Raw genomic sequence first — 26,776 nt, 5'->3', positions numbered from 1 at the left:
CTTTTCGTGTGACATTTGCTCACGAAATGGACTGAGCTTGGGCCATGAAAAGCCAAAGACTCCCTGTTTCGACAATATTTTTTAGAACACAGCTCTAGAGCCCTCGTCCTGAATTCTTCCAGTTCTCAGTTCTGATGATTGCCTGAAATAGACAAGTGCTCCCCAAAGCTGCAAAATCCCATCTCCTTTTAAAATACCAGCTAAAACCGAGAAAGATACAGTAAAAACACATCTACTATTTTTCAAAATGGGGTTATGGGAGTTGCTGCTCCCCTCAGGCAACTGTTCTGCTACCAGCCAGTGGTTACTGCTCAGTAATTGGTTAAATGCTCACCCTCATGCATAAGACACACACTTTGGGAGCTCGGTGGTTTTACTGTTAGATTTTTTAATTTGGAATAATAGTTTTGGATCAATTTAGACAGCATGTTATTGCACAGGTAATTAGTAAAATAAACAAAGAGAGTGCATAAAAGTAGAAGCAGCATTCAAAATAAAATCAACTTTAATCAGCACTACAACCTCTGAATTAAGACTGGTAAAGGAGAAAATAATTTCACTTATTCTGTGCAAGAGTCATTAATTAATGGAAAATACACATCAAAGAGATTCATTTGCATAGTAGACACTCAGTTACCTCAAGAAGCTTTAATGGAAAGAGCTCCCTGCAGTATACACAGACACACAAAGACCCCTCACATTCCTCCATGGGCCAGCATCCCCATGCGTGAAAGCTACCAGCTTCCTGGGTATAAGTACAGCCAGGTCCAGAGAGACCACTAAGCTATACCATAGACAGACACTGAACTCATCATAAATATGTAAATATATACAAAGGACGAGGAGCATAACCCTTGATAAATCTGTTCACCTGTAAGATGCCCATGTCCTGCACACACAGATGGTTTTCTAGCCTTTCATTCCCTATAGTTGTATCTTATGAAAAAAATGCTCCCTCTCATTTCTCACTTGGGAGTATGGAGCCGCCATGCCCTACAGCCTTCACATTCACTGCTACGTTGAATAGCAAGCTTCTAGAGTATTGATTATTCCTACTTTTTAAGTAGAGGATGGTTAATGCTTTTAAGTTCCCTTTTGAAAAAGTAATGAGTATTAAGGAGACATATCACTACAGTCTGTTTTATCCTTGCTTTACCAAGGATGGACAGACACTAGTCTGGATATAAGCTGCTGGGTATGAAGAAGTGTCCCCATTTGACTGTTGTCTGAAGCAGGTACAGACTTAGAAGGCCATGGCTCAGGCAAAACTTCAAGAAAAGCACATTGATATTGCTGAAAGTTGAAAATTTTTGAAAAATTCTCAAAGCAACAATAAAATTAGTAAAAACAATATCTGTACTCTTGAAATTGACCAAAGAGACAGAATGAGTTGGTAAGAATTTATTCTACAAAACGTATTCACACTGAATACAAATGAGAAGAGTTTGGTCTCTTCTCCTGAGGTTATTCCCAGCCCTTCCTAGCAGCACAATGGTACTATACTTCTAATAAAGCAAGACAGTCCTGAAGGATGAGCAGCCTCACTGCTAGAGGACCTAACATGATTTGGAATAGAACACAGAAAAACCTATGCCCAGGAGCATTGTTGCAAACAATAGCAATCTTGGAGTTATACCATCAGAGATGAACAAATCCCTAGTTAGTTTGAAATTTCTATGCCAGATGAGTCAACTGTGTATGTTTGTGTGTGCGTGCGTGCGTGTGTGTGTGTGTGTGTGTGTGTGTGTGTGTTCATTTGAAATCTGGAGCTAGGGAAAGCTAACTAGTGTGCGAACTGGTGAGAATCAATGTATCCCTAGGGGTCTGGAAAACTGCTATGCTTACGAAAGGCTGGAGAATATCTTGGTGAGCTAGTTGCCTCTGGATAAAGGTAAGACTTTACCAGCACACAAAATAAATGCTATAAAAGATTTGTTGAATTTTGAATGGTGTCTCCCAAACTGTACACAGATCTATCAACATCTGATAAAATCCTTACTGGCTCAAGGTGCTAAAAACACAGCCTCTAACAAAGCTTTGCTGACTCAGACACTCTAAAAGAGCAAGCTTACAATAAGACCATGAATCTTGCTTCAATTGAGTAGAGCCATCAGTGGCTGTAAACAGACAGGAAGACAGGTGTTATTCAATCACTTCCAAGCAAGTTATTAAACAGCAACAAAAAATAGAAGTTACATCCAAAGTAGAGGGACTCAGAGTACATAACTGCCATAAGCAGTTATAGACAAAACTATCAAGAATATCAAGTTCAACAAAAAGTAATCAGAAAAAAAAACCAATCAGAACAATGTAACTCACATTCAAGAGATAACGAGAGGCAAAAAGAAAAAAGAAAAAGAAAGAAAGAAAAAAAAACACTTGAAAAACACTTGAAAGACTCTGAATGAAGGACTCTTTAAAATGAGTTCAAAGAACTGAAGGAAACCACATTTGAAGAATTTAAAGAAAATATAGCAATGCCTCATCAAATACAGGGCACCATGAGAGAAGCTTTTTACAAACATTGGTAAAACACTCTTCTTGTACTTTCTCTTAGTTCTTTACATGCAATCTCCTTGAGATCTTTGAAAATATTTCAAAATTGCACGCAGGTATTTTAAAGTGTATCTAGAAAGCACATCTGGAATTTTGCAGGGCAAGTTTCTATTGTTGGCCATCTGTGGTACTTTGAATGTAACTAGCCCCCGTAAGTTCATTGGAAGTGGCACTATTAGGAGGTGTGGCCTTGTTGAGGAAGTGAGTCACTGAGGAAGTGGAGCTTTGAGGTCTCCTATGCTCAAGCGATCCCTAGAGTGGCACACAGTCTCCTTGTGCTTCCTGATGATCAAGATATACAAACCTCAGAGACCTACAGAGTATGGCATTTAAAGATGTTTTTATTTTAAAGACTCACTGAAAATGAGACAGGTTAACCCCTGGCAACACCCAACCTACCTTAAAGAGAATGATGAGCGTCAAAGAACCTCCTCATGGAGATGGCTTCAAATGTGGCAAACCAGCCACTGCTGGGGAAAATGTCCTCGTTTCTACCACAGACAGAATTCTGCCTAAAAAGGGCAAGTTTGGATACATGCAGAGTCAATGGCCAAATTCTGCCAAGACAGAGTAAGCAAGTCCTCTATAGTTCCTGCCTCACAAATATGTCTGTCAGATATATTGGGACAGAAGGCTGAAGATGATGCTCCAATGTTATAGAGAGTGTTGGGTGACTGTTCAGGCAGCAAACTGTCTCTGTCATCTTCTCATTTGGAAAGCTGCTAACCTGCATTTCCAGTTCACTCAGGTAATTAATTTTATCCCATCTCAAGTCTCTGATGGGGTTGAAGACCAGATAGTTTAGTTTTACAGTTATGCTTAGTTGTTTACGAGTTAAAATGTTTTTAGTTCTAGATAGATGTTTTAAGTTGATAATGATGAGATATGATAGATACTGATTTTCATTCAAAATTTTAGACTCCCCAAGACAGGAAAAATGTTCTTCTTCAAGGCTGCCAAATACAAATAACCAAAACACTATGAATGTAATATTTATATAATTCCTGATTGTTTTGTGGTTCTTGCTATAGGTAGTATATTGTGTATATGTGTACTAATATAAATGTATATGTAAAAAGTAAAAATATTTTTAAAATGATATAAAATGCTCAGCTCCTTCTCCAGCACCATGTCTGCCTGCATGCTGCCATGCTTCCCACCATGACAAAAATGGACTAAACCTCTGAAACTATAGGCCAGCCCCAATTAAATGTTTTCCTTCATAAGAGTTGCCATGGTCATGGTGTCTGTTCACAGCAGTAAAACTCTAAGACACAATCTATCCCCTTTTGTCAAGACTATGCATAATTATATTTTTGCTTGCCTAATCATTTTCTGTTAACAGCTAGATATTTTGAATATTTAATATGGCCAACTCTGGAAATGAGATTCATCCACATTCCCAAAGTTTGGTGATATTATTGCTTGGATTTTTTTTTTGTCTGATCGGTTTTGTTTCTATTTGATTTTATTTTTGTTTTAAGACATGGTCTCACTCTTTAGCCCAGGAGGTCCACAAATTCACAATTGTTTTGCCTCAGACTCCTGAGTGCTGGGATTACAGGTTATGTGTGCTTTACCATACCTAGCTCTCTACTTTGTGGTGCTTTAAAATTTTTTTATTGATTCAATTTTATAAAAAATATATTCTTTTCATGTTTTATCATAGAATTTCTATTCTGAATTCAGTCATTTATTAGTCAAAGCTTTTTATATGCTTAGAACAACAACAGATATCATTACTAAGTATTTAGGAATATATACCTATGAACATACATGTATGTAATAACAAATAATGGAAGTAGAGGCCATGAATTTAAGAGATAGGTAGGGTATATGGGAGGGTTTAGAGGGAGGAAAGGTAAGGGGTAAATGATGTGATTATAGTATAATCCTAAAAAGAAAATATTTTTTAAAATCCTTGATGTTTTCAAAAGGGTCCTGTAGGCACATTGGGGAATGTGGGCATGACTCCAGTGCTTAGACAGATTAAAGTCTACCTTAGGTTTTACATGTAGTTTATTTAGCACTTCAAGATCAGTGGAGCTGAAAGCTTAGGACATTCTGAGCTCTTTCCTGAGCAGGTACAACGCATATGGCCCTGAACTTGCATATGTCCTTCTATATTCCCAATAATACAATGGAACTTAGAAAACAACAATGTATTTCCCTGTATATCTCACATTTCCCTCCAAAGCATTTTTGTTAATCCTTTGTTTTTTGTTTTGTTTGTTTGTTTTTAATATATTTTATTAATTTATTCATATTACATCTCAATTGTTATCCCATCCCTTTCTCCCTCCCTCCCATTTTCCCCCTACTCCCCTCCCCTATGACTGTGACTGAGGGGGACCTCCTCCCCCTGTATACGCTCATAGGGTATCAAGTCTCTTCTTGGTAGCTTGCTATCCTTTCTCTGAGTGCCACCAGGCCTCCCCATCCAGGGGACGTGGTCAAATATGGGGCACCGGAGTTCAATCTATTGTTTGATACCACCTTGATTCCTATTTGTCTAAAAGTGTTTCAACCAGTGCCCTGCAGAAGAGTTTGGAGTTAGGAAACACACAGGCATGCTTTGGGGGATTATTATTCCAAAGATCCACCAGACAAATCAACTAAAAGCAACTCTTTGAAAATGATGCCCAATAGGGGTAATATAAAAGTAAATTGTTAATTTCAAAAATACGATTCAGTTGGGTAGTGGAGGATGAAACCAAACTAACTTAAATTGCCAACATCCAGTCATTTTTTCCCTAAACAAGCACTCTTGTGTATAATTATATGATTTTGTGAGATTCCAGAGCTAATTCTAGCAAATTTTGTTATTTTTCCATTGCTTTTATAGATGGATAATTATGTAGATGTCCTTCGCCATTCTCTGTGATGTCACTGTCTATTCAGAGATGATATGATCTTATGTACAGAAATTCCCAAGAAGACTAAAATACATTTAGCAATATCAAATACAATCAACACAATTATATGACATGAGATCAATATATAAAAATCAACTGCATTTCTGGGTACTAATTACTTAGCAGCTAGAAAATAAATTGAAGGAACTGTTCCAGTCTTAACACCATGAAGTAAAATAAAATATTTAAGAATAAGCATAACAAAAAGTCTAATATTTATTTGTATATTGGAAAGCTATGCACATTAAACATTACATTACATTTTTAAAAGTTGGAAGACTCAGGATCATTAAGTTGCCAAGTCTTACCAAGTTGTTCTGATCTGTAAATCTGATGTAATCCTTATAAAAACCAAGCTGTCCTTTTTTCTTTTTTTCTTTTTTTCTTTTTTAGCACTGAAATTGAGGGACTGAACTTAACATTTACACAGAAATGCCATGATTCCAAAGTACTTGGAGGAAAGGAATACTGTAAGAGAACTAATTCTTTCTGATTTCAAAAGTCACTACAAAACTACAGTAATGAGTAGAGTGTGGTGCTGACATGAGCGTAAATAAACGTAGGAATTGGTCCAATAGAACTGACAGTCTCACTAAGAATTCCTATTCAGAGTCAATTGGTTATTTACAAAACTGACAGAAATTTTGATATAGAAATAATAATCTTTTCAACAAATGGCATGGAAACATTGTTCAACATCTAAAAAGGGGTGCAAATGACACACACATACACACACACACACACACACACACACACACACACACACACGCACACAAAGTCCTACTCGACATCATAGTCCTAAATTTAATAGTTAAAAGTATAAAACTTTCTAAGAAAATATATGAGAAAATTCTAATGACCTTGATTTAGGCAAAGAGTTCTTAGATTCCACATTAAAATCCATAAAGGAAAAACTTAGTAAATTGGACCTTATCAAAAGTAAAAAATTCTGCTCTTCAAATGTCACCTTTAAGAAAAGTTAAAGACAAGCCACATATTGGGATCAAATATCCATAAATCATATATTTAATAAAGGCTATATTTCAGAATATGCATCATGTAATTTAACAATAAGAAGAAAATCCAATTAAAATGTTAGCAAAACAACAACAACAACAAAAAAAAAAACCCTTGAAAGACACTTCACCAAAGAAATAAATACATGAGGGAAAAGTTTCACACTATTTTTAGTGGTGAAATTCATATTATAAGTACAACTAGCTACCTTTCACTCCCATGAGAATGCCCATCATCAAAACAATATGGAAGGCCTGGAGAGATGACTGAATAGCTACCAAGGCCGAGGACCTTAGTGTGAGCCACAGGCCCCACACAGTGGGAGGAGGAAACGGGTCCCTGAAAATTGTCCTATGACCTCCACTAGAGCGCTGTAGTATGTGTTTGACAACCTATCTACACACACATTATGCCAATGCACACACAATAAAAAATGAAATACATTTTCAAAGTTAGCAGTGGCAACAATATACAGAAACTAAACCCTTGTGTTTTGCTAGTACAAATGTAAAATGGAGTACAGTTGCTTTGGCAGATAGGCAACTGTCTTAAAATTGTGAACATAAATTTAGAATGTTACCCTTCAGTTATACTCCTAGTTATCCAGCCAAGAGAAAATTTTACAACTACATTCACAGAAAGGGGTCTATAGAAATGTTCACAGCACCATTAATCATAACAGCAAAAAGGTGTAAACAATCAAGTGGAAATTGAAAAATGTATAACTACAAATTAGGAAAGTATGCTTTTCCCCAAGCAAGAGCACACTAATTGGTTATCCAGTGCTAAATGGTCAGCCCTGAAAACACACGTACAAGTAACACTGTATCTATGAATTCAATTGGTTATATTTGGAAATATATGCATATACAAATATATATATATGCATTCAATAACAAATAGTGAAAAAAGGGGCCATGAATTTGAACAAGAGCGATGAGGCTTGGAATGAAAATAGGGAAATTAGAAATGTTGTAATTAAAATGCAATCTCAAACACAAACAAAAAAAAAAACTATCCACAAATAAAAAGGAACAAAGTTCCAACACTGTGGCTGAACTTCAAAAATATGCTAACTGAAAATGGCCCCATTCAGGAGACCACACATTACATGACTCTACTTAGAGAAAATGTCAGAAGAAGCAAATTTATAAAAATAGATAGTAGATTACTGAGTGCCTGAGGCTGAGGAAAGAAAGGTTGCAAATGGACATAAGTGATCATTTTTGTTAGCAGGGGGTGAGGTGATGGAAATGTTCTAAAAGTAGATTGTGCTGATGGTTTCCTGATTCTGAAAGTGTTCTGAGAATCACTGAACTGTACATTTTAAATGAGCGAACTCATAGTATGTTAATTATGGATTAATAAAGCTGTTAAAAATTAAATACAACCATGATAATGAAGAGGCCGCCCCTAAATAAATCACTATTAATCTCGTGTTAAAGCATCCAGAGAGGCAGAGTGTAGATGAGCCTACCAGAAGCACAGCCTGAGGAAAGGAATTAATTCCTAGAGGCAGCTGGTTCATTTCAGCAAATGGGGAGACCACACAGACAGCAAGAGGGGCTTAACCCTCTGCTTCCCATCCCAGGAATCTTTGGGGTGGTACAGCCCCATCCCAGTTTTGCATCCACTACTCCCAATATCATCCCTTTTCAAAGGGGGAAATAAACAATAAATTACAATGCATTCAAATCTGGAAATTGTAATAAGTGTGTGCCCATTGAAGAAATCTCCATTTCCAAGCAAATGTTTTGAAATAAAGGCTCAAATGTCCTTCCAAATAGAAGAATGATGCTTAATATTGACAATTAAGGAAAACTCAACCAGCCTATTCTGTCCTTATAGGGATGGGCGCATATGACTCAAACTAAAAACAACTCTCCTGCCATTATTTTCATTGGGGGGGGGGTGAACTCAAAGGAAGCACCTTTACCCATGGAGCCATCTCACTGTCCAATAATTAATCATTTAAAATGTAACTATAATACTTTTCAATTACTGAACATGAATTTATTGATTTCCTTGTAAGAGTTTTGCCTTCATATATGCATATGCACCAAGTGTGTGCCTGGTACCTCATCAGATCCCCTGAAACTAAAGTTACAGATGGTTGTGAGCCACTATGTGGGTGCTGGGAACAAAACCCAGGTCCTCTGTAAGAACAACAAGCGCTCTTAACCACTCAGCCACCTCTCCAGCTCCCTGGCGAAAGCTTCTTGCATTGAGTAATATAGTCAAGGCTCGAATCCTTTCAACAAACCCAGCCCTATGAGGTAGTATCTACCCTTATCCCCACTTTACAGATGAGGCCTTTCAGGCCCCCAAAGATAGAGACATTCAGTCAAGAGTTTGCAGCCAGTGACTGATGCAGCTGAAGTCCTTCTCTCTGATGTTCTTCAAGGCGGAGACTGGCACCTGAGCCCCCATTCTCCAAAGTGAAACAGTTCTTACGCTGTTTAATTAAACACAACCTGAATTTAAAAAACAAGAACCATACATTGGTAACCCAGTACACATAGAAATACCTACAAAAGATGTTTCAAGACACAATGCCCTTCCCCTGCATAATGGTAACTGATACTTTTATTTATACTTTCAGTTTTAATACTGTGGTGTAGGGAAGGGATATTGCTCAGCAAATAGAGCACTAGCCAAGTATATACAAGCCATTAGCTTCATCCATAGCTTAGCCTGCCAATCAAAAATGTGACAAGTCCAAAGTTTATTTAGCACATCTAACATATCACAGAACGGCTTAGCACATCACGGAGTATTGCTCGTATCTCCTCACGATTCTCAGGCTGATGGGGAGATGCTTAGCGTGCCAAGCAAAGATTGGTCCCAGACTGCATAATATCAAGGAAATCATCCAAATTAAAAATTTCAAGTACAGTTCCCGATGAAAGAATTTGGCTTTTGTATCATACTAACATCAGAATTGTAAAAGTCAATGCATTTTAAGTCCAGGACTGACGGTACATGTCACATGAACATGAGATTTCAATACCTCTTTAGATGGTCAGTCAATGCTAAGTGCCTGATCCTGTGTCCACTCTGCAGCCATTCACCCACTAACCAAAAGGGCAAGAGAGCACTAAAATGCCCAATCAAAGCATCCAATGAATGTCCTCCACTCAAGTGCACATTAAGCCAGAACCTAGAAGGAAAAGAGCAGCAATCCAATTTGCCTGAAATGAAGTGTGCCCCAACAGAATTCTGAGCAACATGCTGAGCATCTGAGAGTTTCAAAGAATTTCTCATAATTTCCTAAGACCAAAATAGGACTCAACTCTTGAATTCCCTTTACCTTCTAGGAGCCCTTGTGATCTCAAACCTGGCTGACTCACCTTTTACCCCCATCAACAAACTGAGACTCCAGATTCTAAGACGTTATAGTCCTTTGTGCTCAATTTATAATTAAAGCAGTTTTTATTTGAATTGCTTTACAAAATAAAAGCATTTTAAATGAATTCCTCCCTACATACTTCTACTTTATTAAAATGAAAACATAGCCCTGATTTTCAGCCCTCCCCCATGTAGTTCATATTGTGTTTGAGGATACCCCATCTCTTTTATATTAATCTTAATAACCCTGCAGAGTTCCCTACAACTCAGCTCTCTCCAGAGCTGTTCTATTTGCTTAGATTTTCTGCTGATGTAAGTACTTGTGTTGATCAAAAAGGTGAAGAGGGGATTAAGGGAGCCATACTAAAGGTCTTAAATATGTGTGTTCTCAATTCACATCTTGATCAGGGAGATTATTGTGGAAGAATTATCTCTGTCTACTTAAAAAGAGAGGCTACTGAGTTCTGTTATTGTAGGTTTGTTAAGGATTACCGATTTTCCTCCCCCTCTGGCTTTAACCATTGCGTTTCTTAGAAGAGTCCTTCATGGGGCTCCTGCTTCAAAGTAGACCTTTGAGGCAAGGAGGCTCAACTCTTAACACTTTCCAGTCAGAACTTCCAACTGTCAGCTACTGCCCCCTCTTTGACTTTGTCCCCCTACTTCTCACCCCAGCCTTCCCAATATCAGAAAATTCATCTCCTTCCTTCTAGCAGCATCAGCCTAAAATCCACAGGTCAATTGAATTCTATTCCTTCCTCTACCCCCTGTACTAACTAGTCATAAAAGAGGTGAGAGCTTCAATTGAGAAAATGTTTCCAGAAAACCAAGCTGTAGGCAAATCTGTAGGGCATTTGCTTAATTAGTGATTGATGGAGGAAGGCCCAGGCCATGTGGATGGTGCCATCCCTGAGCTGGTGCTCCTGGGTTGTATAAGGAAGCAGGCTGAGAAAGCTATGCAGAGCAAGCCAGGAGTCAGCACTCCACTATGGCCTCTGCATCAGCTCCTGCCTCTAGATTCCTGCCCTGTTTGAGTTCCTGTCCTGACTTCCTTCAAAGGTAAGAAGTGATATGAAAGTGTAAGCTAAATAAACTGTTTCCTCCCTAAGTTGCTTTGGTCACGATGTTTTATTACAGCAATAGTAACCCTAACTAGAATACCTCCCACCATACATAATCCACTAGCAAATATTATTCTACTTTCAGAGTAGGTATTCATTTCATAGAATTGCCCCACTCATGATCATAAAAACACCATCTCCGACTGAACCACTGAAGTACCCTCACACTGGTATTTTTGTTTCTGATTTTGTTCCTCCTAGTCCATTCACTATCCATCAGATGAGAGATCTTATAAAAATTTAAAACATCATATTGTTCACCTGCAAAAGCCTCTAAATAGATTTCCATTGAAGTCAAAAGATGCCCTTGCTCAATAATAATTGATATAGGTACCACATGGTTACCTCTCCAACTAACCTATTCCCATTGTCCCTAACTTGTTCACTGCACAGTAACCTTACAGTCTTTCTTACTTGTCTTCTAACACCTCATGCTTATTTTTTTTCCCTAGGAGAATCTGCACTCACTGTTCCATTTTGCTGGAATACTATTCCACTGTGTCTTCCTATGTCTATCTCTGTTCTGGGCATAGCCTGAATGCTGCCCTTCTTAGAGACAGCAAAAACTAACCACACATTCTAAAGTTTGCCACCCACAATTACCCTGTATTCTTTGTGTGTGTGTGTGTGTGTGTGTGTGTGGAAAGGATAATATTCAGGCAACCCCATCCTGAAATAGCATCAGAACAGCAGCAAGCAAAGGATGAGCTTCCTCTCAACTTACTTTATTTGTCTCAACAGATCCTCCAAAATGAATGATATTCTCCTAATTCTATGTACACACACACACACACACACACACACACACACACACACACACACACACTCCCACCAACCAGGAAAAATTGGCTTCTACCACAGTAGAAGAGGTCTTAACTTGCTGCCATGCCCACCAAAACACGCATGCATACATACATACATACATACATACATACATACTGACACATTCTAATGAAACAATCTAAGCTTACTTTTTTTCACCATACAATCCTCTTTATTATCATGTAACTCCCCAAACCAACACCCAAGTCTCTACTCTTCTATAGCTTAAGATTGTAGCATCATGTATATCATGGGCTCTCATGCATACACACATTATTAAATATATTCTTATGTCCTCTTAATCTGACTACTCTAAGTTTATTGTTTAGACTCAGAGACTGAACCATCAGAGCATATAGGAAAAATTTCCCCTATCTGTTATGGAGTGAATGTTAAGTGTTCATCATAGTGTTTAGTGATTGAACACTGGTAGTACTGTTTGGGGAAGTTGTGGACCCATTAGGAAGTGGGCTCTTGCTGTAGGAATTAGGTCATTGAGGAGCAATCCTAGAGACTTAGAGCTCAGCCTTGTTTCCTGTTCCACTGAGAGATAATGAAGTGAGGATTCCCAGCCATAAGTTCCCACTGCCATGAAAGTACTTGCTTCCACGCTGCCCCTGCCATTGTGGACAATAGCATCTTAAACCATGAACCAAAATAAAGCCTTCTCCCTCCTAAGTTGCTTCATGTCAAGAATTTGGCCAAAAGCTTGGCTGGGTGGCACACACCTATAATCCTAATACTTGGGAGGCAGAGGTAGGTGGATATCTATGAGTTCAAGGCCAGCCTGGTCTCCAAAGTGAATCCAGAACAGCTATGGCTACACAGAAAAACCCTGTCTCGAAAATAAAACAAATAAAAAAGGAAGAAAAAATAATTTGGCTACAGCAAGAAGAAAAATGACCAGTGCAGAAAACTGTTTCTGAGAGTGGGATAAATACTAAAATGAACTTAACTACGTAATTCTTGGGCCTGTAGAACTGACTTATGGGAGGAATGTGAGAGTTTAGAGTTTCTAGCTAAAGAAGCCCTAGGAAATTGCAATCAGAGAGATTAACGGGACATCCTGGGAGGAGTAGAGAAAACCAGAAGGATGAAAATGATGAACAATAGTGGCCAGGTTGTTGAGGTTTCAGATGGTCATAAGGATTCTATCAGGAATTGAACTAGAAGCCACTGGCAAATAGAAAATCTGCTTCAATTCTGTCTTTGCCTTGAAAATTTTGAGTGAGACTGAATTCGAATTCATACTGGCAGCAAAACTTGGCAACTTTTTCCATATAGTAATAGCTTTGCATATATGCACGATGCAAAAGTTAGAGGATCATGGAGGCTTGTGCCAAGGTTCCACAAAATGGCTGTTGTCAGGCAACATGTAACAAGATTAGGTTTCTTGCCCAGAGCTCCTGAGCAGGCTGTGGGTGAAGCTGTGAAGGTGGTATCTCAATGGAAACTCCAGGATATCGGAGAGACCAGAAAAGTGAGACATTTGCCAAGGGCAGCTGTGGAAGTTGAGTAGATCTTGCCCAAGAGAGAGGACATAATTGTCACAGAGAACTGAACTGAACAAGACTATCCAAACCAATTGAAAATGCAGATGATATCATCACAAGCCATACATGGCAGATGTGGAGCTCTGGAGTGTTTACTCTGATGGCTTTCAGTCTCGCTTTAATCCAGTCTTTCCTTGCTATCAACCTGTGCCTACATTTTGAAATGAAAAGTTTTACTCTATGTGTTGATATATTAGAGCAATTCCTAAATTGTTTAACCATTTCCTCAATTTTATTTGGGCCCCTACAAAGGTATTAGTCATCCCAAATCAGCCGGAAGAAACTTAGAGAATGACATCCCATTTCCATTAAAGGAGATTGGGTAGGTTTTTGGTTGCTTTCTTGAGTGATAGATGTTTATTTTCACTGAGAGTTGGTTAAAAGCTATTATTGCTCTTATCTAGAGAGAAAATAAGGTTGGACTCAGGGATGTCTCTCCTTTCCTTTATCTTTAATTCTTAGGTTTGGAGATAGGGGTTGAAAAGAACAAAACGGAGGAGGTCCCCCTCAGTCACAGTCATAGGGGAGGGGAGTAAGGGGAAAATGGGAGGGAGGGAGAAATGGGAGGATACAAGGGGATGGGATAACCATTGAGATGTAATATGAATAAATTAATAAAATAAAAAAATTCAAAAAAGAAAAGAACAAAAGTGTAATATGGAAATAAATAGGGATGATAGGACAAAAAGCAGATTAGTGAATCTACTCCTCAACTTAATGCCTTACTTGTTACTCACAAGGTTATTTTTAATTCACTGGTATAGAATTCTGTATATAGATGGAAAATAAGTTTAATTTTAGATACATTGGTATAGAATTCAAATTTAAGATAAACTATATATATTTCTACTCTAATATGTGGTATTGTACACATAAATCTCAATTATAATACAAGGTTAATTCCGCTACTTTGAAAGTGCTATTGCAGGCTGTGTAGGATAAGTAAGTTATACAAGTTAATTATTAGTTTATCAATAACAGTCATATCAATTACTGGTCTATTTTTATCTGTTACATCCTAAGTATAACAGATAGATATGAGTCTATAAAAAGATAAGGTAAAATAGTTAGATAATGTCTTCAAAACCTCAGAGACATACAGAATATGGCATTTAAAGATGTTTTATTATTTTAAGGATTTATTGACAATGAGACAGGTTAACTCCTGGCAATACCCAACCTACCTCAAAGAAGATGATGAGCATCAAAGACCCTGTTTATGGAGATAGCTTCAAATGTGGCTAACAAGCCACTGGGGAAAATGTCCACATTTCTACAACAGACAGAATTCTGCCTTAAAAAATAGCAAGCTTGGATGCAGGCAGAGTCAATGGCCAAACTCTGCCAAGATAGTCAGCAAGTTCTCAATAGTTCCTGCCTCACAAATATGTCTGTCAGATATATTGGAACAGAAGGCTGAAGATGATGCTCTAATGTTATAGAGAGTTTTGGGTGACTGCTCAGGCAGCAAACTGTCTCTGCCATCTTCTCATTTGGGAAGCTGCTAACCTGCACTCCCTGTATACTCAGGTAATTAATTTTATTCATTCTGAAGTCTCTGATGTGATTGAAAACCAGATAGTTTAGTTTTATTATTAAGCTTAGTTGTTTAGGGGTTAAGATTTTTTGTCTAGATAGATGTTTTAAGTTGATAATGAGATATGATAGATATTGATTTACATTCAGAATTTTAGACTTGCCTAGATAGGGAAGAAGTTTTCTTCAAAGCTGTCAAATACAAATAGCCAAAACACTATGAATTCATTCATATAATTCCTGATACTTTTGTGGTTCTTCTTGTAAGTAGTTTACTGTACATATGTGTAATAATAAAAATATATGTAAAAAACTAAACAATATTAAAAAATAAAAATTTTTAAAGAACTATGCAACGTTTGTTGTTGTTTTACAGGGTGGGGGGCAGTTCGCAGTTAATAAACTGCCTTGAGCTGAGGAGGGACTTTGAACCTTGGGTTTTGAACAATATTGGAAATGTAAGACTATAAGGACTTTTTCAATTACATTGAATTTGGTTTATTTGGTTTTTGTTTTTTGTTTTCATTATGCGATGTCCATGTGCCTGTGGGTGCCAGGACTAGAATCCTGTTTTTGTACAAAGAGTCATCTTTAGGTTCATAGGTTTGAACAGTTGGTCATCTGATGTGTTCTCTGGGGACATGAAAAATTTTAAAGTAATGCCTCATTGAAAGAAGTAAGTCACTTGAAAATGGACTTTGAAGCTTATTAGCCCAGTTTCATTCTTGTCCCATCTGCTTTCTGTTTGCCAAGATATGAGGGCCTAAGAATTCCCACCCACAAGCTCCCCCCGCTGTATAGCTGTCTGCTTTCCTGACATCCTCACAGTGATAAGCTACACCCATTAAACTGTGAGCAGTTAATTAAAAAGACTAAGATGAGGGATGGTTCCATGGTAAGGATTGGGGTGGGGAAGGGAAGTAGAATGGTGTGATTATATTTTTATTTCAAAAATGTAGATTTTAAAAAGAAACCTCCCTTCCCTTAGGTCGCTTCTTATCAGGTATTTATGGAAGCAATGAAAAGAACAATTAATGTAAGTCCTTATAATCACCTCTTGAGAGAAACTTTCCATGGCTGCCCAATAGAGCTTTGCCCACACATCCACTCACCATTACATTAACTTGCTTGCTTCATTTTCTTCAGAGCATTTATCACTCTTTAATGTAGGCTTAGATTTTTCAAAGCCTACTTTATTTAGGGTTCCCAAACACTTTCAACCTCACTTCTAACACACTGACCAGAAGTAGAGGAGAAAGAGGGTTAATAGGAAAAGGAGGTTATGAACCCATTTAGAAGTAGTTCCTTGGGGGCATTTCTACTCAAACATCAAACAGAAACACAAATCAGTAGCCACAGCAGAATCCAATAGAAAAAGCAAGTCTCCACCAACTTGGTACGAGTCAGCAGAAGTGGCCAGCATCAACCAGAGTACCACGAGAAGCCCTCTGGTGTGGTTCTCTCTATGAAGTGAAGACCAGCAAAGACCAGCAAAGCATTGCACAGCATAGCAATGCAAAAGCGTCATCTCCCTGTCTGTGGGGTTCAATTTATAGTCTTTCTAAACACCATGCACCCTTTCACGTGTCCGTTTTCAGCAAAATATCACATTCCTTCTCACAAGACAACTTCCAGAAAAAACATCATATGATGCAACTGGGTTTTTAAAGAAACCAGAAGCTTCCACTTCACTTTAAACTCATTTTTTGCACCTCTCTCTCTCTCTCTCTCTCTCTCTCTCTCTCTCTCTCTCTCTCTCTCTCTGTGTGTGTGTGTGTGTGTGTGTGTGTGTGTGTGTGTGTGTATGTGTGCTCTATTAGAATGTGAGCTTCATGGAAACAGGAATCATTGCCTCTCTTATTCACTGTTGGGCACTCTATTCACAATCAGTGAATAACTATATCTGTCTTCCTTTTACACATCCATTATTATACAAATAAATAAGTTATCAGTAGTTTTAAGTAAGCTTTCCTCCAATAACATCTTTAATGATAGCAAGGTCATTAAGACTATGAAACTTAACTCTGAGAAAATATTGTACCCTTATGTCTCTTCTAAATTCAGTTATGCCACATATTATAATTCATTGATTTGAAAAAAATTACTAAGTAATTAGCAAAAGCCAGGCATGATATCGATCAAAAGTATACCACCTAATTGTTACCTTCAAGTTTTACGTTTATTAGAAACTGGTTTTTTAAAACCTTCATATATGATAATAGCCAAGTACTGATTGCATTTGTATTTTTAAAAGGTTTCAACTTTTACTTAACATTGGGCAATCAATTAGAAGGCCAGTAGTGATTCCTTGGTAGTTAAAAAGAGCTTTATGACAAAGCAAAATTTTTTTTAAAAAAAATGATTTAAAAACTAAGAATTATTCAGGAGAAAGTTATAATATTCAAATACAGAATTTATATGGGTATTTAGAGCTGATATTTTTCTTTGTTCAAAAAGAGGAGTTTAGAATTTCTTTGAAAATAACAGTGCATAATTTACTGTATGAGAATGTAAGCAGCTGCTGCTCTGAGCCAGAAAAACACCATTAGGGCAGATGTTTCAATTACAAACCAGTTTAGTTTAAGCCATGAACATTTAGAAGTTATTATCATTGCACTAAACCATTGAGTGTTGTTGATTCTAGAAGGAAACTTGCCACCCATGTCTACTGACCTCAATTTATACATGAGGTCACTACAGCCAGATCATTTCAAGTGACTTATACAATGTTTTACATGAAGTGGTCAAAGTAGAAATCACAATCAGGTTTCCTGGCCCATTGACTCAACAGGCACAGTTTTTGTTTATCTAATTGTCCATCCAACTGCCTTTCCTCATTCCCTATTCCCCTGCTAATAAAATGCTGATTTGTTCAAGAAATAGTGAGAGATTGTACGATGCTTGAGAAGAAAGGTCCCTTCAGCCTTGGGGAATAAATCATTATTAAACTAAGTGGTCCTTTCCTGTCCTTTGGCTGTACTGATCTGCCATGGGCCTGTGACCTATTTCTAAGTAATGAGATCTAAACTATAATCTTCTGGAAATGTGTCACTTCCTGCCCCTGACCCCAAAATAGAAACTCAAAAGAAGAAAAAAATCCCCTTAAACTTTTTGCCTTGAACTCACATGTGATATCAAATAGTCTATAGTTAAAATAAACACAGCAGACATGAGAAAGAACCTAGGTTCTTTACACAATGGCAATCACATTCTTCTAAATTTTTAAGAAGTAAAGAAAAGTAACTCCCAGCTTCATTAAGGTACAATTGCCATATTTTCTATTGCTAATAGCTGGACAGCATGCTAACATGAACTACTATGTCCAAGAGATGTCTACAGTGTGATCTTAGAAGATGTATCACTGCCTCCAAGAATCAAGAAAGGCAGAGGAGGGCAAGATGGCTTAGTAGGTAAGAGTATTTTCTATGTAAGTCTGATAACCTAAGCTAAATATGAGGAACCCACGGTGGAAGGAAAGACCCAAGTCTCAAAAGTTGTCCTTACCTTTATATATGCATAAACTCATGGGTGTACACATGTAGTACAGCTTTATCCTCCTACCCTTTAGCTCCTGGAATAATGACTCATGAGACTCAATTATTATTTTACAGATACCTAGGCCACATAGCTAGGCTCTTCTCTGACTAGCTCATAACTTAAAATAACCCATTGACTCTAATTCACATTTTGCCATGTGGTTGGTTACCTGTGCTTAGGCAGCACACAGTTATCCTCTTCGCATCTTGCTGGCTGAATCAACGCACATCTGTCTCTATCCCAGAATCCTCTCTGCTTACCAGATGTCCCACCTCCTATTTCCTGTCTAAGGTATAGGCTATCAGATTTATTATTTACAGATGCTACATCCATACAGTACAAAAGATATTCCTTCTATATACATACATGCATACACATTATATATATACGCAGAGTATAATAAATAATTTTTAAAAATACAAATGTAGGGACATGAAAAAGTATGAAGGAAATGTACAGTTGTACATACTTCCATCTCTGTGACTGATCGTCAGCTCCTTCTCTGTGAATCACTATTGAACTTTCACAAAAGCTTTTATTGAAACAAAATACCCATGTTTTAGACTCATCCTCTTCCTCTGTGACCTGGTGAGGTCACCCCACCAGGGGGAAGTGATCAAAGAACAGGCAACAGAGTCCATGTCATAGGAAGCCCCTACTCCTCTTATTATGGGATGAACAAGGAGACTGTGCTGCCTATATACTACATATGACCAGGAGGGTCTAGATCCTTTCCATGCATGGTCCTTGGTTGGTGTATCAGTCTCTGCAGCACCTTCCTACCCAGGGCCCAGATTTGTTGGTTTTACTGGTCTCCTTGTGAAGATCCTGTTCCCTCCAGGTTCTTCTATCCCCCAACTTTTCCATAATACTCCCTGTGTTCCACCCCAAAGTTTGGCTGTGAGTTTCAGCATCGACTTTGATCCCCGACTGGATGGAGTCATTCAGAGGACATCTATGGTAGGCTCCCAACCTGTTTCTTCTCTTCAACTGCTTCCAGTGTCTTTTCTACTTGATCTTTTGAATGAGAATTAAGCATCATTCCTAGGGTTCTCCTTCTTATTTAGCTTCTTTAGGTCTCTGTATTGTTGTGTGGTTATCCTGTATTATGTGGCTAATATCCTCTTATAAGTGAGAATATACCATGCATGTCTTTCTGGGTCTGGGTTACCTCACTCAGGATGATATTTTCTAGTACCATCTATTTGCCATCAAATTTCAAGATTTCTTTGTTTTTAATAGATGAGTAGTATTCCATTGTGTAAATGTGCCACAGTTTCTTTATCCGTTCTTCAATTGAGGGACATCTGGGTTGTTTCCAGATTCTGACTATTATGATCTTTGACAAAGAAGCCAAAACCATACAATGGAAAAATGACAACATCTTCAACAAATGGCGCTGGTCTAACTGGATATATACATGTAGAAAAATGCAAATAGACCCTTATTTATTACTCTGCACAAAACTAAAGTCCAAGAGGATTAAAGACCTCAACATAAAGCCTAACATACTAAATCTCTTAGAAGAAAATGTGTGGGAGAACTTTGACCTCATTGGCAAAGGAGACAACTTCCTGAACAGAGCACCAACAGCTCAGGCTCTAAGATCAACAATTAATAAATGGGACCTCATGAAACTGAAAAGCTTCTGTAAGGCAAGGAACATTGTCAACAGAACAAAATGAAAGCCTACAGACTGGGAAAATATCTTCCACCAACCCTACATCCAACATAGCGCTAATATCCAAAATATATAAAGAATTCAAGAAATTAAGCACCACCAAACCAAATAATCCAATTAAAAGTGGGGTACAGAACTAAACAAGGGATTCTCAACAGATGAACATCCAATGGCTGAGAAACCCTTAAAGAAATGCTCAACTGCTCTAGTCATCAGGGAAATGCAAATCAAAATGACTCTGAGTTTCCATCTTACACCCATCAGAATGGCTAAGATGAAAAACTCAAGTGACAGCACATGGTGGCAAGGATGTGGAGCAAGGGGAACACTCCTCCATTGCTGGTGGGAGTGCAAACTTGTACAACCACTTTGGAAATCAATCTGGTGCTTTCTCAGAAAACTGAGAATAGTTCTCAAGACCCAGCTATATGTCTCCTAGGCATATAGCTGAAAGATGCTCCACTATACAACAAGGATATTTGCTCAACTATGTTCATAGCAGCTTTATTTGTAATAGCAAGAATCTGGACGAAAAGATTTCTTACAATCATATTTATCCTAACCCTGGCAGCTGAAAAGCTCAATATAAAGTCCCAAAGGAGGAAAATGAAGACAAACTACATTCTCTATACTTATGATCTTGTACTCTTTGCTTTTAAGCTTGTATCTTTGCCTTAGATGGAAAGTTCAAGTATATGTATATGCATATTAAGACCATTTCATATCTTTTTTACTCCATTTCTTTCTTTTTTGGGGGGAGGTGTCTTTTTTTTTTCAGAGCTGAAGACTGAACCCAGGGCCTTGCGCCGGCTAAGCAAGTGCTCTACCTCTGAGATAAATCCTCAACCCCTAGTCCATGCATTTCTATAATAACTGACTTCATATATATAATTTGATGGCACCTTGATTCAGCTTACTATATTCCTGTCTCTCAGAACTAGAATCTTTCTAGTATTACATTATGGGGTACCATCAAGATTCACATGAGGGTAAAGCCAGAAAAGGAAATCAACAACTTATTAAACATCCCACACTCAGCCAGAAATTAGAAGCAATAAGTTTATATCATGTCCCCAAAAGAGACAATTCCGATTATATGTCCTTGGTGGTTTCCACAGGGACTGAGCCCAACAGCCTAATGGCAGGCATCACACATAGGAATGAAGCCTTGGAGTAGCTCTTCTTCCTTCCCAGCTTCACTCTTCCCGTGCTCTGGTTTTGTTACTGGAAATTTTGAGGTGTTCCACCAGAGTTGTCACAGAATTATGGTCCTCTCTTAGAGTTCTTAGTCTAATTAATAAGAGAATTTAAGAACTTATTCAAACAGAATCTCAAGGAGAATTTTTATGAGAGTTTAATATAAAAACCACAGTGGAGTATAGGTGGGCACATTAGAGAAGAGAGCATATGGAAGGATAATTAACATTAAAGACCTTTGAAAAATTCTACCGAAGCATAAAACTGTAGAAACTTCATATATGTTTATACATATATATGCACATATAAAAATGAGTTTAAACATAGTTACACTATAATGTAATCATACTTATATGTAGTACAATGCCTTTCACAAATATCATAGCCTATTAAATAAAAAAGGTCAGTGCCATAAGTAGGATACATCTTTTTAGAGCTGTTGATCCCCACCAAATATTTCAGACTATTGTTATGAATCTTGGTTGCCCTTCAGAATTTGGTCAAATGATGCTATTGCTAAAGAAACTATACATGTGAGTCAGGGGACATGAAATAATCAAGCTGGTACAGCCTTGAAAGCTTCATTTCCTACTGGTTAGCTTTCACAATGTTAGACTGTTCTATATACTACTGGGGAAGAAAAGGAATATACTTGCCCATCTTTGAATTCTATGACTGATAATGAATGAGCAGACAAAATATGCGCACTGGTGCAATAGTGGTATGGATGCTCTAGGAGTAAGCAACTACTTTATGATTGGCTTCAAGGCCTGTTCCACAAGGCAAAGTCATGCCTGGTACCAATAATTAGGCCAAAAGAAAAAATGGCTGACTAGATCATAGGCCCTAGGAAGAACCTACTGTTACTCTGCTAAATGAACAGAGGCAAACTGGCCCCTAAGTCTTCTTCATACCCAAAGATTAGTGCAACGCTGAGCTCTCATCAGAGAAAGTTCTTTTTGCAGTAGATGGCAATTGATACAGAGATCCACAACTGTTCAACATGTATAAAATAAGAGACTTTAGAGCACTCGGCTATAAATGAGACACTTAAATCTTACTTCCTCCTCCCAAAACCCATGGATCATTGTAGAAGGAGCAGAGGAAAGATTATACTATCTAAAGGGAGTAGATAGTGCAGAAAAAAGTACTTGTTCAACATTACAGAGCAGCTGAACATATGAAATCACAGCAGCTGTAACTTGATCCATAATAATTGAACAAATTAAAACCAACCAAAACCCAGCATGGATGGAGGGTGTCTCACAAGCTCCCACCCCTAGCGAAGGATCTATTGGCAGCTGCTGGCTGCTATAAGAAGGAAAGTCTGTTTTCTTCAGGGATGTGGTCCTTCGGAGTCTACCCATGCTCCAGTAGATATCCTAATAGCCATGCCCATTCAGAAAGCACAAAGTGGACAGCACCAAGAGAGTTTTAAAGCAGACTCCACGACATCAGAGAGAAAAATCATAGGCAAGTAGAAAGGGAATTGGGGGAAGTTACCAGGGAGTGAATTTGATCAAAACACATTATACACATATATCTTAAGCAATAGAAATGGGAGAAAACTCCAGTGGGGTAATCTGTAAATATTGGCAGCTGCCAGGAGGAAGAAGATGGAGGAAAGAGAAAATGTCATGCCATCTGAGTTAAGTTTCCAGGAAGGTCAATCATGTGGCGGGGGGAAAAAAGCTTTAGAGAAAGATGGATAATACCCACAGTACCAGAGAAAACAGACTTAGACTTCTGGATGGCACTCTAAAGAAAAATTTGGAAGAGAAGGGAGACCTTATGACCCAAAAAAGACAGAAGACCCAACATAACTTTATAGTTAGCCCTGGACCAACTGCATAAAGGGTAGGAATTTTGGGAAGGAAAAGCACATTATCTCATTAAAGGAACAATTAGTCCTCCTATCTCTTTAGCATGGCTTAAGGTAGATTCACTTTCCTATGGTGCGGTTCCTTAGCCAGGTGACTGGTCAAATTTTTTAAAAATTCTCTTATGTTTCAGATAGCTTGGAAATAGCTTCTCATGGCCTTCCACAGAGTTCTAATCAAGAGTACTGTAAAAGTGTGGATATAGTTTAAACCTGCCTACCAAAGTTTTGTTTTTAATTGTATTTTTTATTTTATTTTCTATTTTTACATATACATTTATATTATTCCACATATATACTACCTACAGCAAGAAGAACCACAAAACAATCAGGAATTATATAAATGTTACAATCTTAGTGTTTTGGCTATTTTTATTTGGCAACCTTGAAGAAAGCATCTTTCCTATCTTGGTGCATCTAAAATTCTGAATGAAAATCAATATCTATCATTTCTAGTCATTATCAATGTAAAACATCTATCTAGACCTAAAAACATCTTAACCCCTAAACAACTAAGCTTCATTGTAAAACTAAACTATCTGTTCTTCAACTTTATCAGAGACTTGAGAATGAATAAAATTAATTACCTGTATACACAGGAAGTGCAGGTTATCAGCTTACCAAATGAGAAGATGACAGAGACAGTTTGCTACCTGAGCCAAAACTCTCTATAATGTTGGAGCAGTATCTTCAGCCTTCTAGCCAAATATCTCTGCCAGACATATTTGCAAGGCAGAACTATTGAAGACTAGTTTACCCTGTCTTGGCAGAGTTTGGTTGTTGACTCTGCCTGCATCTAAGCTTGCCCCTTTTTAGGCAGAATTCTGTCTGTAGCAGAAATGAGGACATTTTTCACAGTGGCTTGTTTGCCACATTTGAAGCCATTTCCATAAGGAGGTTCTTTGATGCTCATCATCCTCTTTGATGTAGGCTGGGTGTTGCCAGGAGGGGGAGACCTGGTGGCACTCAGAGGAAGGACAGCAGGTTACCAAGAGGAGACTTGATACCCTATGAACATATACAGGGGGAGGTAATCCCCCTCAGGAACAGTCATAGGGGAGGGGAATAAGGGGGAAATGGGAGGGAGGGAAGAATGGGAGGATACAAGGGATGGGATAACCATTGAGATGTAACAAGAATAAATTAATAAAAATGAAATAAAAAAATCTGCTTTCTATGGATAGCAGTACCTACTCGAACAATGCATTGTCCAAATGCTAAGACTGGGAAGGCAAGTCTTCCTGGCATCTGGCATCTGAGCTGCCATAAAAGTGGCAAACTTTCTGCTAAATAGCATGTATGGTTACCTTAAAACATACCTACTAATTGTTTGACAATAGATACTCTCATTTATGGCCCCTCTTTCCTCTTCACTTTGAGAAGATATTATGCCAATAAAACACAGCAAAACTACAGCTTCAAGGCTGAGTTATACAACTTCATGAAGCATATACCATATATATATATATATATATATATATATATATATATATATATATATATGATTTCATATTCTGTACTTTTATCTGCCATATAAGAAATCTATTTTGAAGCCACTATACTATATAGATCATGAATAGCTGGTCTGAACTGCATTTCCAATAGTGCCCTTCCTTGATCAAGATGCTACTCATTGATAAGGTCTGGATGTTCTCTTTGTTATGTAGAGACCTATTGTCAAATGTGATGGTATTAGAATATAAGGCCTTTGTAGGTACTTAGACTATGAAAGAAGAGCCTTCATGACTAGGAGTACCTCCCTTGTAAAAAGGAGAACCATACATGGTGAGGACCTAGACCCTCTGCTCAGATGTAGTTGATAGTCATCACCGTCTCCTGTGGGTCCCATAATATGGGGAGTAGGGGCTATTTCTTACATGGACTCTGGCCCCCACATATGGTTCAGTTCCACTGGCAGTGTGGCCTTGCCACAGAGGAAGTGGATCTAGGCAGTCCAGATGAGATTTGATAGGCTGAGGTCAGATGTTAGGGGAGGAGGTCTCCCCTTTCTGAGGACTACGGGAATGAGAAAGGATGGGACTGGGAGGCAACAAGAGAGGGGGCTACAATTGAGATGTAAAGTGAACAAATTAAAAATAAAAATAAAGAATGCCAGAAAACTAGGTAGTCCCTTCTACCACGTGTAGAAACCATAAGAAGGTACCATGCATGAATCAGAGGGCTTTCCAAGTACCAAATTTGTCAGTACACTTGACGTTGGAACTTCTAGCTTCTAGAACTGCCAAAAATTAACTGCTGTGTATAAGTACCTGATTAGTGACATTTTGTGATAGTACCCCATTCACCAACTGAACATTAGCAAGTGACCTCCATCAACACTACATAGAACAAAAGGGTCACAGAGTACCTATATTCCATACTCACAAAACCATGAAATATAACACAGTTTCCTTTTAAGCCACTACATTTGGAAATGTTTTACTCAGCAGCAGGAAATAAAACCTCCTGGAAAGGTAGGTCTAACATGTTTATAGGGTGCCACTATTCCCATTGATATTAGAGAAGTGAGCAATCCCCCTGGATAAAACTCTTAAGGGGTCAAGGATACCTCAACTCTGATTTTATATCATCAGTTGCATCTACTCTGCTGTATATCCTTTGTCTCTTGCCTGATACAAGTGATTAAACATTGAAGTACCTTACAGGTGCTATATCATTCCTCATTTAAATAAAACTCCAAAAAGAGACTTGATACCCTATGAGCATATACAGGGGGAGGTAATCCCCCTCAGTCACAGTCATAGGGGAGGGAGTAAGGGGAAAATGGGAGGGAGGGAGGAATGGGAGGATAAAAAGGATGGGATAACCATTAAGATGTAATAAGAATAAATTAATAAAATTAAATTAAAAATTAAAATAAATAAATAAATAAATAAAACTCCAAGCCCTGACATCAAAGTGACATCTCTGTGCCTTTGTTTCTGCTCTCTTCCACGCCTGTGTCTACCAAAAATGGGTTGAGAGTATCTGAGGTAGGGTATAAAGCATTATATGATCACATAGTATTTAATGCATTCTAATCTCAGAGTGTACACAGAGGAGGAAAAACGCAGTCTAAAGGCCATCATAAGATGGAAATGTAATAATTGGGAGCTTGTAGGGATTCTGAGACATAAAACGGTTGTTACTGCCTCTTATGCTTCTGTTTATCACATTTAATAGAAATATTATTTTACACTTGTATGATACCTTATAGCTTAAAGAGCACATATTTTCCATGTTCTACAAAACTTTCATGTGTGATCTCACCTACACACATAACTCTATAGAGGTAACTCCCAAATTGTCCAACTAATGTCCCAATCTCCCTTTCTCCCTCCCTCTTCTCCCTGTCTTCTTATATTTTTAGTTGCCTCCTAAAACCATTCTACCTAACTGAAGATAAATTCCCAGGCTATTTTACACACACACACACACACACACACACACGCACGCACGCACGCACGCACGCATGCACGCACACACACACACACGCACACACACGTTCGCGTGCACACTTAAGCACACTCCTTTTTCACCTATGTTCTCTCCATAACCCCCCACCAACTAAAAAGTTTGACGTCATCTCTTTCCCTTCAAGGTCAATTAGTTATCAG

This window comes from Acomys minous (genome assembly GCF_964271855.1).
Source record: "Acomys minous genome assembly, chromosome: 7".
In the NCBI taxonomy this organism is placed as follows: Eukaryota; Metazoa; Chordata; class Mammalia; order Rodentia; family Muridae; genus Acomys; species Acomys minous.
Note: the sequence above shows the minus strand (reverse complement) of the source record.